This window comes from Enhydra lutris, unplaced genomic scaffold (assembly GCF_002288905.1).
Source record: "Enhydra lutris kenyoni isolate GAN:26980312 unplaced genomic scaffold, ASM228890v2 scaffoldscaffold12, whole genome shotgun sequence".
NCBI lineage: Eukaryota > Metazoa > Chordata > Mammalia > Carnivora > Mustelidae > Enhydra > Enhydra lutris.
Window position 1 is genome coordinate 38,164,098 of NW_019154096.1, and position 12,632 is coordinate 38,176,729.

At 40.2% G+C, this 12,632-nt stretch overlaps 1 protein-coding gene across 1 annotated transcript in view; it reads left to right on the top strand.

Annotated features, from left to right (window-relative positions):
- Positions 1-272: 272 nt before the first annotated feature.
- The window catches only part of LOC111144836 (bone morphogenetic protein receptor type 1A), a 140,434-nt gene continuing 128,074 nt past the window's right edge, over positions 273-12,632 (top strand). Inside the window, exon 1 of the mRNA XM_022499358.1 lies at positions 273-337. The gene's annotated coding sequence lies outside the window, so the exon portion shown is untranslated. The remainder of the gene's footprint in view (positions 338-12,632) is intronic.

Sequence of the window (12,632 nt, forward strand, 5' to 3'; positions counted from 1 at the left end):
CCCGGCCCCCGCGCCCGCGCCGGCCCCCCCACCCTCCACCCCGTGCGAGTGTCGGCGGCGGCGGCGGCGGCGGCGGCGGCTGCCGAGATTGGAATCCGCCTGCTGGCGCTCGACGAAGGAGGAGGGAGGAGGGCGGGGAGAGCGAGCAGGAAGGCTCGGACTTCGGTGCGTCCGTCCGCGCGAGACGAGGATCGCACGGCCGCGCGAGGGGCGACCGGGCCGGGGCCGCTGCACGCCGAGGGCGGAGGCCGAGCCGGGCCCCCGCCGCGCCCCGGCGGCTCGCCGCGTCCACCCCGCTCCGCGCCGAGGGCTGGACGATGAGTTCCCCGGGGGCCGGGTGAGTTGGCTAGTCTGTGAGTGCGTGTGCGCGCCGGGAGAGGCCGGCGGCGGTGGCGAAGGCGGGGAGGCCGGCGCGGGCGCGGGGCGAAGTTTCGGGGGCAGCCGGGCGCGCGCGGGAGGCCCGAGCGGGGTGCAGCCCGGCGGGACCGCCTCGCGGGGTCCGCGCCGTCCCGGCTGGGTCAGGCCGCGGCCCGCTGGGCCCCACCGCCGGGCACCCCCATTTCGGGCCCCGGCCCCCCGGACGCCCGAAGTCTGCTCCTCGCAGCCCCCCGCGGCGGCCCCGCCACCCGGCCCCTCTTTTGTTCCCCACCCACGGGTTTCAGGCAGAGTTTGGGGAGGTGGTGTGGGCGAAAGCCGCCTCCGAGGACGCTTCTTGAATCCTTAAATGGGAAAGGCGCTCACCTCTCTCGCCCAGGAGCTGCGAGGCTGATGGTCGTTATTTGTCTCTCTCCGCTGCGGCGGAGGAGGGGGGAAAAAGTGTTCCGTGGGGTGGTAGAGCCAGGGGGAGCTGCGAGCCCCCCCTCAAAACTTGCCCGCGGGAATGTGCCAGGTTTCTCCGAGGTTCACCTGTTGCCTGCGCGGCCTCCGCTGCCATGTCTGTTGTGATTCTGCACTTCAGTATCTGAAAACTTTCTGCCGGATTGAGTGTAACCTACCCCCCGCCAATACCCCCCCCCCCTACCCGGGTCTTTCCAGACTCCTAGTGGAAAGATTTGGCAGGAAAAAAAATAGCTTGCGTCAGGAAAGAAAAATAATGTGCGATGTGTTAAGGGTCTGGTGTTTTGTGACTTGTATACTCGTCCATGCTCTCGGATGTTTTACTTGGTCAGGGGGCTGCAGTTTTTCTCTTTCAAATAAATGGTTACCAAACTCTTTTGAGTACACAGTGCGAACTTGGCGCATTCACCTGTGTGACGTCATTTAATCCTTGTGATAACCCTAGTTATTGTGTTCATTTTTTAGACGAGGAAACCGAGACACAAAGAGGTTCAGTAGCTTGTCTGGGTGAGCTGGGATTTGAACCCAGGGTTTTCTCTGCTATTCAGGAACTGTCAGAGCGAGATTTAGGATGAGTTTGAAAGCAACAACAAAACCTCTTTCTGCAAACAGTTTTACGTTTAGGGCACTTTGCAGTTACTTGTACTTGATCGCTGTTTTGTTGCTTGAGTTGAAAACAACTCTTTTATTGTATTTACTTACAAGAGTTCAACTCTGAATTGCGGTAGAAAGTAACTTAATGCTTATCACTGTTTTCAGTTGAAATAAAAAGTCTGTGAACGAGTATTATTTAAATATTTGAACTTAAAGCAAAAATATGGGCAGTTCTGAGCTAGAAAGGGGTTGAGTTTACAAAAGAGTGATGGAAATTCAGAATACCCTTTCATAGAACCAGTATTCCACTCGTGGTTTTGGGTGTTCCCCCTCTGCACAGTGTTCGTGGAACTCACTTAAAACTTTTTGTCACTTCTCCACCCCCTTTACTGAAAAGCTTGAGGCATTCAGTGGGATCTCCTTCCAGAATGTATTGGGTTACTTCTGTCATCTTTTCTTTCCATCTCCGTGAATGTTTTTTGTCCTTTCTTAGTTAACACCTTGTTTCATTTTTCTGCTCTCTCCTACTTAACGGAGTAGGGGTTACTCTCTTCTAGGGTTCTTGAGAGTATAAATGTGCTTAAGATTTTTTTCAGTTTACAAAAACCTTTCCTTGAGCATTGCTACTCCCTCAAGCTGTCATGTTGCTGCTCTTCCTTTTAAAATCATATTAACATTAAAAAAAGTCTCCTTGTAAATGTAATAGATGTTCATTAAAGAAAAATTGTAAAATATTGCAAAATTGAAGCAAAATTAAAAATCAGTCCTCCATAATCTCATCTCTGAAGATTGCCAAGAGCAGTTTACTTTTTCTGCATTTACTTCCTGGCCATCCATTCGCTTCTATTTTATTTTAATTTAATTTAATTTTTCACTTCTTAACCCCTTGTTATCTGCAGTTCACCTTCACAAGGGCTACCTATAACCTAAATAACACATTTAAGCCCCTTTTCTAAATAATCTCCTTGAGCTTTATGTGATATTTAACATCATCTTCTCATTCTTGAAATGCCTTTCCTTGGCTTTTTTTTTTTTTCATATATCCATTTTATTCAACACTTAATCATATTCTGACCCACCCTGCAAGGCAGTTGGATGCAACAGCAGACATTGTCCTTGCTCTCGTGGAGCTTAAGGTCTAGTGGAGGAGACAGAGATTGAAGGAGTTCTGTAGTTAACTGTAACTGATTATAATTAAAGTGCACAGTATTAGAAGAGCTTCAAATGGGGACCCGACCTGGTGCTGGTGGTGCTGGGACAATCGGGAAGGCCTTAAAACATCACTTTGGAACCATTCTGAAGGTTGAGTAGGAGTAGGACAAAGGGCTTCTGTGATATACTGACTTTGTTCCCCCCTTTGCCCTTTTCCATTCTTCCTGCTTAATATGTGTTCTCCAGGTTTCACTTTTCAGATCACTTTTCTATATGTCACTAGTCCCTTGGCATTTTTATTGTTCAGGCCCTTCTGTCTGAATCATTCTCAGATCTCATTCTCTATTTCTCTGCCCACAGATCCTTGTTTTTCCCGGTTGCTTTATACATACCTCTACCTGGTTGTTCTGGTTCAGACTGAACTCTTCCTTACCAAACTTGTTTCCCTGGTGTTCCTTATTTCTGTTGATGTCATACCAAACCCAGACCTTTCTCCATTCCGTCACATCTTACCTGCAGTCTACATCTATTGCTTCTACTGTCACCGTATTGTTCCACTTTATTCCTGGTGATGTGGGTACAAGTCCTGATACATGTCGGTATGAAGGTTATAGACTCATAAAATGAATTGGGCAGCTTTCCTTTTTCTCATTTCAAGAGCATTTTATGTATTTTTATGTATTTTTTAAAGATACTTATTTCAGAGAGAGAGAAAGGGCACTGAAGTGTGGGGGGACGGTCAGGGAGAGGGGGATAATCTCAAGCTCACTCCATGCTGAGCAGACATAGGGCTTGATCCCACAACCCGGAGATCATGACCTGAGCTGAAACCAAGTATCAGGTGCTGAACTGACAGGCACCCCTTAGAAGCATTTTATAAAGACTGGAATTATCTTGAGAGTTAGGCAAATCTCACCTATAACACCATTCAGGCTTTGTTTGTTTGTTTCTTCTCTGTAGAAGACTTTGAATACCATTTCAGTTATTTAAGAACTGTTGGTCTGCCTAGGTTTTCTATTTCTTGGTGAGTTTTAGTGTTTAATATTTTTTCCAGAGATTTATTTATTGAGTTTTCAAATTTGCTGTTACTTTGTTTCTACACAGTTCTTTTTCTTTAAAATTCTTTGATTTGATATAAATTTATATGCAACAGTATATATTGTGTATGTATTTATATATTTGATGATTGATTGATTCATTGACTTTTTTTTTTTTTTTTTTTTTTTTTGCTAACTGAATCAGGTTCTCATTGCACCTGGGCCAGTGTTACAATCTTTTCGCCTTCACTTTCAGGTTTATCTGGTTTATTTTATGCCATTCTGCTTAAGTTAATATTGAAGCCCAGTTTGTCACTTCTCTACTTAGAAGTTTCCAGTGTCTTTTATTAAATGAAGTTCTTTCCAGGGAATTTATCTCAGATTTCCTTTATTCTTGTTTCCCACTATTTTTGCTTTCTGCACATGTGCTTTTCCCCCTTTCTGAAGTCGTTCCCATTTTCTTCTGAATGAAATCCCTTTTGAAGGAATTCCTTTGGAAGGAAGGGTTTTTTGGTTAAGGACAATTTTTATCTAGTATTTTCTTACTGCACTTACTAATTTGTCTTTTGAAAAAAATCAGCTTTATTGTGGTGCCTGGCTGGCTCAATTGGTGGAGCATGGGACTCTTGATCTCTGGGTCGTGAGTTCGAGCCCATCTTGGTTGTAGTGATTACTTAAAAATAAAATCTTCAAAAAAATCAACTTTATTGAAGTATCATATATATATATAGTGATATGCACATGTTGATAATGCAGTTCTGTGAATTATTTGGTCTTTTATAGCGATTAGTATACAAATATTAGTTCTACTACTAACCTGCCACCTGGGTCTGTAACTGACTTTGTTGCATTTTAAAATGAATAAATGGAGAAAGGCTTGTGTCTAGCCTAGTAGTGGCTGGACATCAGTTATAGTAGTACTGATCCAGTTTTCAGATTTGGGGAGCAGAGAGCCATAAAGAGAAAGGAAAATGGGTTTCCCCTCAGGCTATATTTTGAACTAGGAAGTCCTTCCCTCTCCCACTTTTTATTAGTGTTTGTTTTTAGAATGCCTTTAAATATTTCAAGGTCCATACTGACCAGGTCAGTCTAACTTTTTAACACTTATAAGATTAAATGCTGAGTTGTATTGAAGTTACAAGATGCACCATACTTTTATGGGCCACTCATAAAGAAAATCTGCTTCTAGGTAATTTCAAGAAGCCATCAATTGTAAGATGGACCCTATTTTCAGAGATGCTAAAATATGAAAAATATGTGTGCCTTAGGACTGACAAAAAGGGTTTTTCTCAGTTAAGCAAAGCTTCCATTCCTTTAGTATAGATGTAGGGAAGAATTTAAACTACACTTATGTGGGAGTGACTTGTAGTTCTGTTGTTACTATGAAAAGTTTTTGTTTTTGTTTTTTTAAAGAGGATGCTTGTTAAACTTTTTTTTTTTAACAAGTAAAGCATTTTAGGCAGTATAGAGAAATATTTATTTTTGGATGGGGTCTTCTACTACAACTAGTTATGCCAGTCTGATTGTGAGGCAATCTCAGCTTTCTGAGAGCTTAATTTTCACAAATTCGTGCAGATAATGTAAAGGCGGAATTGTGGGAGAGTTGTGATAGCCAATTTTTTGACTGTTTTAAAGAGAATACCCAGTACTTACGTGTCATCATTAACAATCATCATATACTTAGTTTTTTAAAAAGTAAATACAAAAATCATTATAAATGTTTGGATATTTTTCTAAATCATAGTTGTATATCGGTTTTTGTAGCTAATATTTTAAAGGCTATCAGTTCTTTAAAAATAGAAACAAAATGATGTGCCTAGAGATCCCCAGTACTGGTTTTGGAAGATAGCACTAGATTAGAGCAGGGCTTTAGTAGATCAGAGTGTCGAGGGCCCAGTGGGTCCCCAAACCAAGTTCATATAGACATCAACTAGGTAAGGAAATTATTTTTTAGTATCTTTTATTAAAAACAGGTGAATTTGAGCTACTCTGGTGTCATTCCATTTTTATACTTTTATGGTTCTGATTAACTTTTTTTTTTTTTTTTTAAGATTTATTTATTAGAGAGAGCATGAGAGAACACAGTGGAGAAGGGGCAGAGGGAGAGAGAAACTCAGACACTCTGCCAAGCACAGAGCCTGACACCGGTCATTAGCATAGCCCTGAGACCAGGACCTGAGCCCAAATCAAGAGTTGTTCGTGGGGTGCCTGGGTGGCTCAATGGGTTAAGCCTCTGCCTTCAGCTCAGGTCATGATCTCAGGGTCCTGGGATGGAGCCCCACATCAGGCTCTCTGCTGAGCAGGGAGCCTGCTTCCCTTCCTCTCTCTCTGCCTGCCTCTCTGCCTACTTGTGATCTTTGCCTGTCAAATAAATAAATAAAAATCTTAAAAAAAAAAAAAAAAAAGAGTTGCTCAACCGACTGTATCAACCAGGCGCCCGGATGAATTTTGTTTTCTTTAGGGTGTATATATTTGTTTGTACTACTAATTAGGTGTGAAACAGTGGAGCTTGGCTATTCCTCTAGTTGTATACAATTGGCTACTGATTTAAGAAAGAGGATGGGGTATATCAAGTATAGGGATAAAATAATCAGATGTGCAGTTTAAAGAGATTAGGTATATAGTGGAGAATCATTTTGAAGAGAGGAAAACTGAGGACACTGAAACTTGTAGGGACACTGAAACCTGTTCCATCTTGGCCCAGATTAGGAAGGTGGCAGATAATTAGGGTCTAGAATGGACGGAACTTGGTAATTAGCTATGGGTGAGAGAAGGAATGGGATTGGCAAGAATGACTTGCAGATTTCTAGTTTGGAAACGTGATAGGGTAGAGATGAAAAATGAGAGCTGGTTTGTGAAGGAAAATAGCTTAGTTTTGATAATACGGGTTTTTTTTTTTTTTTAAGATTTTATTTATTTATTTGACAGAGAGAGATCATAAGCAGGCAGAGAGGCAGGCAGAGAGAGAGGAGGAAGCAGGCTCCCTGCTGAGCAGAGAGCCTGATGCGGGGCTCGATCCCAGGATCCTGAGATCATGACCCGAGCCGAAGGCAGAGGCTTAACCCACTGAGCCACCCAGGCGCCCCGATGATATGGGGTTTTAACAACCAAGTAGAGATTTCCACTTGGCAGTTACACGTATGGGGCTGGAGTGTGAGAGAGGTTTGAACTGTGGGTAGATATTTGGGAGCAATTGCCATGTAGGTTGTATATTCTATTAAAGAGAATTGGGTGGCTTTCTCAAGTGATTTTTGCTTCCAAATGACAGACTCAACACAAATTAGCTTAAAGGGGAAAAAGGCTTGTCACCTCCCCCTGTACTTCAAGTTTTTAAAAAGACTAGAAATTCGGATCTCAGCGTTCAGATGATGTAATTAAGGGGTCTGTTTTATCTACTCTCCACTCTCTGGGTTTGATTTTCAGGCAGGACTTTCATCTGGCAGAGGATAGCCACTGGCAACTCCAGGCTTATATGGCTCTTACTGCTGCGGAGTCAAGATGTAGAAAGGGTATCTCTTTCCCAGGTGCATATATTCTGTCTCATGGAGAGATTCTTATTGGGACTACGTGGAGTCTGGGGTGCCATCATTGGCCAGGGCTAGCTTACTGTCCCAGAGCAGTCAGAGAGCCAGTTAAACACCAGCACTGAATGCCTTCCTAGAACCATGAGAGATGGGAAAAGTGGTTGTTTCCCCCAAAGAAAGGATGGCTCTAGGCAGGTGAACAGCGTAAATCCACTATCTTTTGGCTCTTCACCTTTTTGTAAAGTCATTTTTTGAGTTATCTAAAGAAAAATACACACATAATAGCAATTCTTTATATAATTACATGGTTATATTATCCTGCTGTACACAGCAAAGAGCCTAGAACAGCCCTGAGAAATACCAGTGTAAGACCTAGGTAGAGAAGATAGTTATTAAATAATTTCACAAATAATTGTCTAATTGTAGTTATATTAAGACTCATGGGGCGCCTGGGTGGCTCAGTCAGTTAAGCGGCTGCCTTAGGCTCAGGTCATGATCCCAGGGTCCTGGGATTGAGCCCCGCATCGGGCTCCCTGCTCAGTGGAGAGCCTGCATCCCCCTCTCCTTCTGCCTGCCGCTCTGCCTACTTGTGCTCTCTCTCTGTCAAATAAATAAATAAAATCTTTAAAAAAATATATCCATACAGGGAGCTTATGAGAGTGTGTAATAAAGAAACTTGTCTGTTTAGAGTATAGGTGCTTTGGGAGGTTTTCCTGAGAAAGTAGCCTTCAGAGTAAGACTGTAAACCAGGAAGCAGAAGGAGAATGTTTCTGAAAATATTCAGTAGTTTTTAAAGCAAATGTTTTTTTGACTTTTAAAAATTATAAAAGACATGCATTGGAGTGCCTAGGGGTGGCTAAGTCGGTTAAGCGGCTGCCTTCGGCTCATGTCATGATCTCAGGGTCCTGGGGATCAAGCTCTGCATCCAGCTCCCTGCTCAGCAGGGTGTCTTTCTCTCTCTCCCTTTGCTACTCCCCCCTGCTCGGGCTCTCTCTCGCTCTCTCTCAAATAATGAAATAAAATAAAATAAAATAAAATCTTAAAAAAAAAAGAAATGCAGCTAATGTGGATAATCTGGGAAATATGAAAAATTATATATATATGTATATATATATATATATGAAAAAATATATATATATTAAGTGTTCACTTAAGTTTTGGCTTCTGAGTTTTTATAAATTAACATCTAGTACTGGTTCTACCACTAAGTTAGCTGTGCAGTTTTGGATACTATGCTAAACTTATCTGGATCTCCTTTTCCTTATCTTAAAAAGTGAAGGGTACTTGGTGAACCTTAAGATCATTTTCTACTTAAAAAGAAAAGAAAGAAAGAAAGAAAGAAAGAAAATTCCCCAGCTTTAATGCAGAGCAGTTTCTTGCTGAAATTGCAGGTCGTGTAATGCTTTTGGTTGTGGTGACATCACTGGGTTTCTGACTCTTGGCTGTAGAGTCCCTCTTCCGGCCTTGGCAGTCATAGTCAGTAACGAAGGGAACGGCTCGTGGCCGGTGGCGTTCTCTCGTGCCCTGATTTCTTATCTCATTTCTTGAGCATTTTTTTTTCCCTTTGGCCTTTGGGTAAATTATCCAAAATGTTAGAAGCTCTCAATTTTGAAGTTAAGAAATCTGGAGACTTTCATGGTTGTGATACCATTTTATGTATGTTAAAATTTGTAGGTAGTTTTCCTATTAGCAGTTAATGTTTTTTGTATTGTAGGCCAGTAGTTTAAGATCTTAAATGTCTTAAATTTGCACTTAATTAAGAATATTTCAGATTTCTGGCTAAAAGAAGCTCTTGATAGGGAGTGTTAAAGGCTGTTAAACTTTGGTAAAGTTCTTAAAACATTTTTCAAAAAATTGTTTAAAAGTGTCATGAAATGAAAATATTTCAACAGTAAATACTCAGAAGTATCTTAAATCAACAAAATGTAGTTGCTTGATGACAGATAATTCTTTTTATTTTTGTTTCAGTAATCTTTCATGTAATAAAAATGTTGGGAAGAAAATTGCATGTTGAATTTATGCATATAATCTGAGTAGAGAAAAAGAAGTTAATCTTCCTGAAATAGTGCTTTAGTCATCATTCCTACTTGTTAAATATTTTCCTTTGGTTTCTTATTTGCTTACAATATGAAATTCAGATTATCTCAGACTGGCGTTTTGCTCTGGTGCAGTCTGCCTTCTTGTTCACTTCAAACTACTATTTTATTAGCCTGTATCACCGAAGTATTCAGTTCTGGGTTCCCTTTCAGAATCGTTAGACCTCTGCCATCCCCTATAGTAGGCAATACTGCATGTGGCTGTTGAACATTTGAAATGTGGCTGGTCTGAATTATGTACCACATTTTGAAGATAGTATAAAAAAGGTGTGTAAAATATCCCATTATGCTTTTTAAATGGTGATTATTTATTGAAATGATGCTGTTTTGAATATGTTGGATTAGGTAGGAGTAAAATTAATTTCACCTGATTCTTTTTGCTTTTTTAGTATGGCTAGTAAAAAAACTTAAAATTATGTATTATAATGGACTATACCTGGACTCTCCTTCCCCCTCTTCCCTGCTTATCAAAATGCTTCAAAATCCTATCTCCACTGTGAAGCTTTCCTCAGTGGTTCATACCTAAAAGTTAGCTCTTTCGCATCATTATTTAAAGGCAGTCTTTTGGTGTTTCTTGTACCATTTATTAATATATCAGATTTCTTTATTACAAGCCTTCTCAGCTTTTAGTCTGGTAACACCCCAATATAGTTTCCCTAACTGTATTATCATAGAGCCTTCTTTAGTTTCTTCTCTTTCTCTCTATTTTAAAGATTTTATTTATTAGAGAGAGAGAGCACAAATAGGGGGAGCGGCAGGGAGAGGGGCAAGGAACCCAATCTGGGGCTTGATCCCAGGACCCCAGGATCATGACCTCAGCCAAAGGTAGACGCTTAACCAACTGAGCCACCCCCCCTTAGTTTCTTCCTTTTACAGAAGTTACACGTATTTGGTTGAAACTTCAGGCATAAAGTAGATAGTGAAAGTCTTCTGTAATCCTGCCTCCACTACCCCACGGATTAAAAGTGTTAAAAATACAGAGTTAAATGCAGTCTTTCTTTTTTTTTTCCCCTTAGATTTATTTATTTATTTTAGAGAGAGCACTCCCACACACGGAAGGGTAGAGGGAGAGAGGGAATCTCCAGCAGGCTTCATGCTGAGCTCGGAGCCCAGTATGGGGCTGGATCTCAGAACCCTGAGATCACAACCTGAGCCGAAACCAAGAGTGGGACACTCAGCCCACTGAGCCACCCAGGCACCCCCTTTAAAAAAAAAAAAAAGTTTTATTTATTTAAGTAATCTCTGTATCATGGGGCTCGAATTCCTGACCCTGAAGTCAGGAGTCAAATGCTCTTTGGACTGAGTCAGCCACTTGCCCGGATAAATGTAATCTTTCTTTTCCACTGTCTTTATTTCTTTTTCTTTTCCTCTCCCCATTTCCAAAAAATGAGGTGATACTATGCACCATTTTTTCTATAACTTTGTTTTCACTGAATAAATAGGAGGACTCTTTGTCATTAAATATCAACGTACTCATTCTTTTTAGTAGCCAAGTAATATTCCCTTTTATAAATATACCTTCATTTTATTTACCAATACCCTAATGATGACTATTTAGTCAGTTTGATGTGGGTTTTTTGTTTTGTTTTGTTTTGCATGGTAAACAGTGCTGTGGTGCTTGTACATTTCCTGTGAGGCTATTTTTATTTTATAGGATGAATTCTTAGAAATGTGTTTACTGTAAGAGAAGCCATGCATTTCTGCTATAGTGCCAAACTGCTCTGCAAAATCTTTGTAACGATTTACATTCCAACCAACAGTGTTTGAGTGTATTTCCCCCACCCCCTCACCAACACATAATAACATCGGTTTGTTTCAATCTTTGCCAGTCTGCCAGCTGAAAAAACAGTATTATAGTTTTAATTTGTATTTCTTTGATTGAGTAAGGTTGAGCAGAGTTTTATATGTTTGTTGGTTCTTTGCATTTCTTTCTCATTTGTTTATTTTTCTAATCTTTTTTCTTACTCATGTTGCAGAAATTCTTTTTTGGGGTATGGATATTAACTCTTTCCTTGGCATTTTGCGTTTTTTGTTTTGTTTTGTTTTTGTTTCTTGTTTTTTTTTGGTCATTTGTTTTTCATTTTTTGTTCAGGATATATAAAAATTCCTTTGCTGTTATAAGAGTGTTTAGAAACAAAAGAGAAAATAAAAGGTTTAGGTTAACTGATACTCTTCATTTATTTTATAAGCTCCTTGGTGACTGCATTTTGTCTTAAAATATTTTGTTTTGCCCTTGGTACTAATTCAATGCTTTGTATACAGTAAGTGTTCAGATACTTATATGTGTTGATGGTGAATGGGTCCAGAATACATCACTGTGGCATAAAAAATATTTTCAACTGAAGGTATTTGAGAATAGGCTTTTTTTCCTGAACTTCCTTATCTGCCTAAAAGCATAGCCTCGCAGAAGAACTTGTCATAGAGCTGCTCCTTAAGCCAAAACCAGGGATGATTGATTCTTATCACTAGAGAGGAGAAGAAAGAAAAAGTGGCTCCACACCTAAACTGACATTGCCATATATATCATATCCCCTCTCCTAAGGGCCCGTTTATCTTTCCTAAAAGTCATTTGTTTTCCCATAAATGCCTTCCTCCCCTCTTTTTTCCCTAATAACATATGAGCCTCAAATTCTAATTGCCTCTTTTAGTCACATCTTTCTGTAAACACTGTTAAGTGAATGACAGTATGTCTTTTCTCTTCCTAATCTATCTTTTGTCCATTTAATTTGCAGTCCCCCAAATATAGAATTTAAGAGGGTAGAAGAAAATTTTTTCCTTCTTGGCAGTGGCCAGGTTGATTGTTTCTGGCTGCTAGGGCAAAAGGGATAATAAGCAAATGAAGTTTCTCTGTTTAAAAACAAAGCGAGGTATTTTAACTATAAAGAACCTAAGCCAAATTTCTTTAAACTACAGTTTTCAAAATGTATTCTTCAAAACTAAAACTTAGTGAAATGAAGTGGTATGTATTATTAAAGAGACATCCCTGTCTTCCTGGATATAGTCCTACAGTAATGCTGTCTCTTAATCAAGTGCCATCATTATTCTAATTGTGTTGACTGAGACTTTGTTCTTTTTAAATTTATTCACTGTTTCCTAGTCTTTCTTAGCAACTTACCAGTTTGTGTAGAAGATGGTTTGTAACAGGTTCTACTGGTCACATCATTCAGAAAAAACAACAAAAAGTCATATAGTTAAGGTTAAATAGTGAAATTTTTATACAAAGAAGCTGTTAATTGCCTAAGAAGATAAAGGGATCTTGATACGATTACAGTGACTTCTGGATTCCAAATAACTTAAAACGTTCATTAAACCTTGAATTATTTCTATGTTTAGTTGCCTATCTCTGTATTTAGTGTTCCATCCCTTACTACTCTCTGTTTACTGGGTTTGTG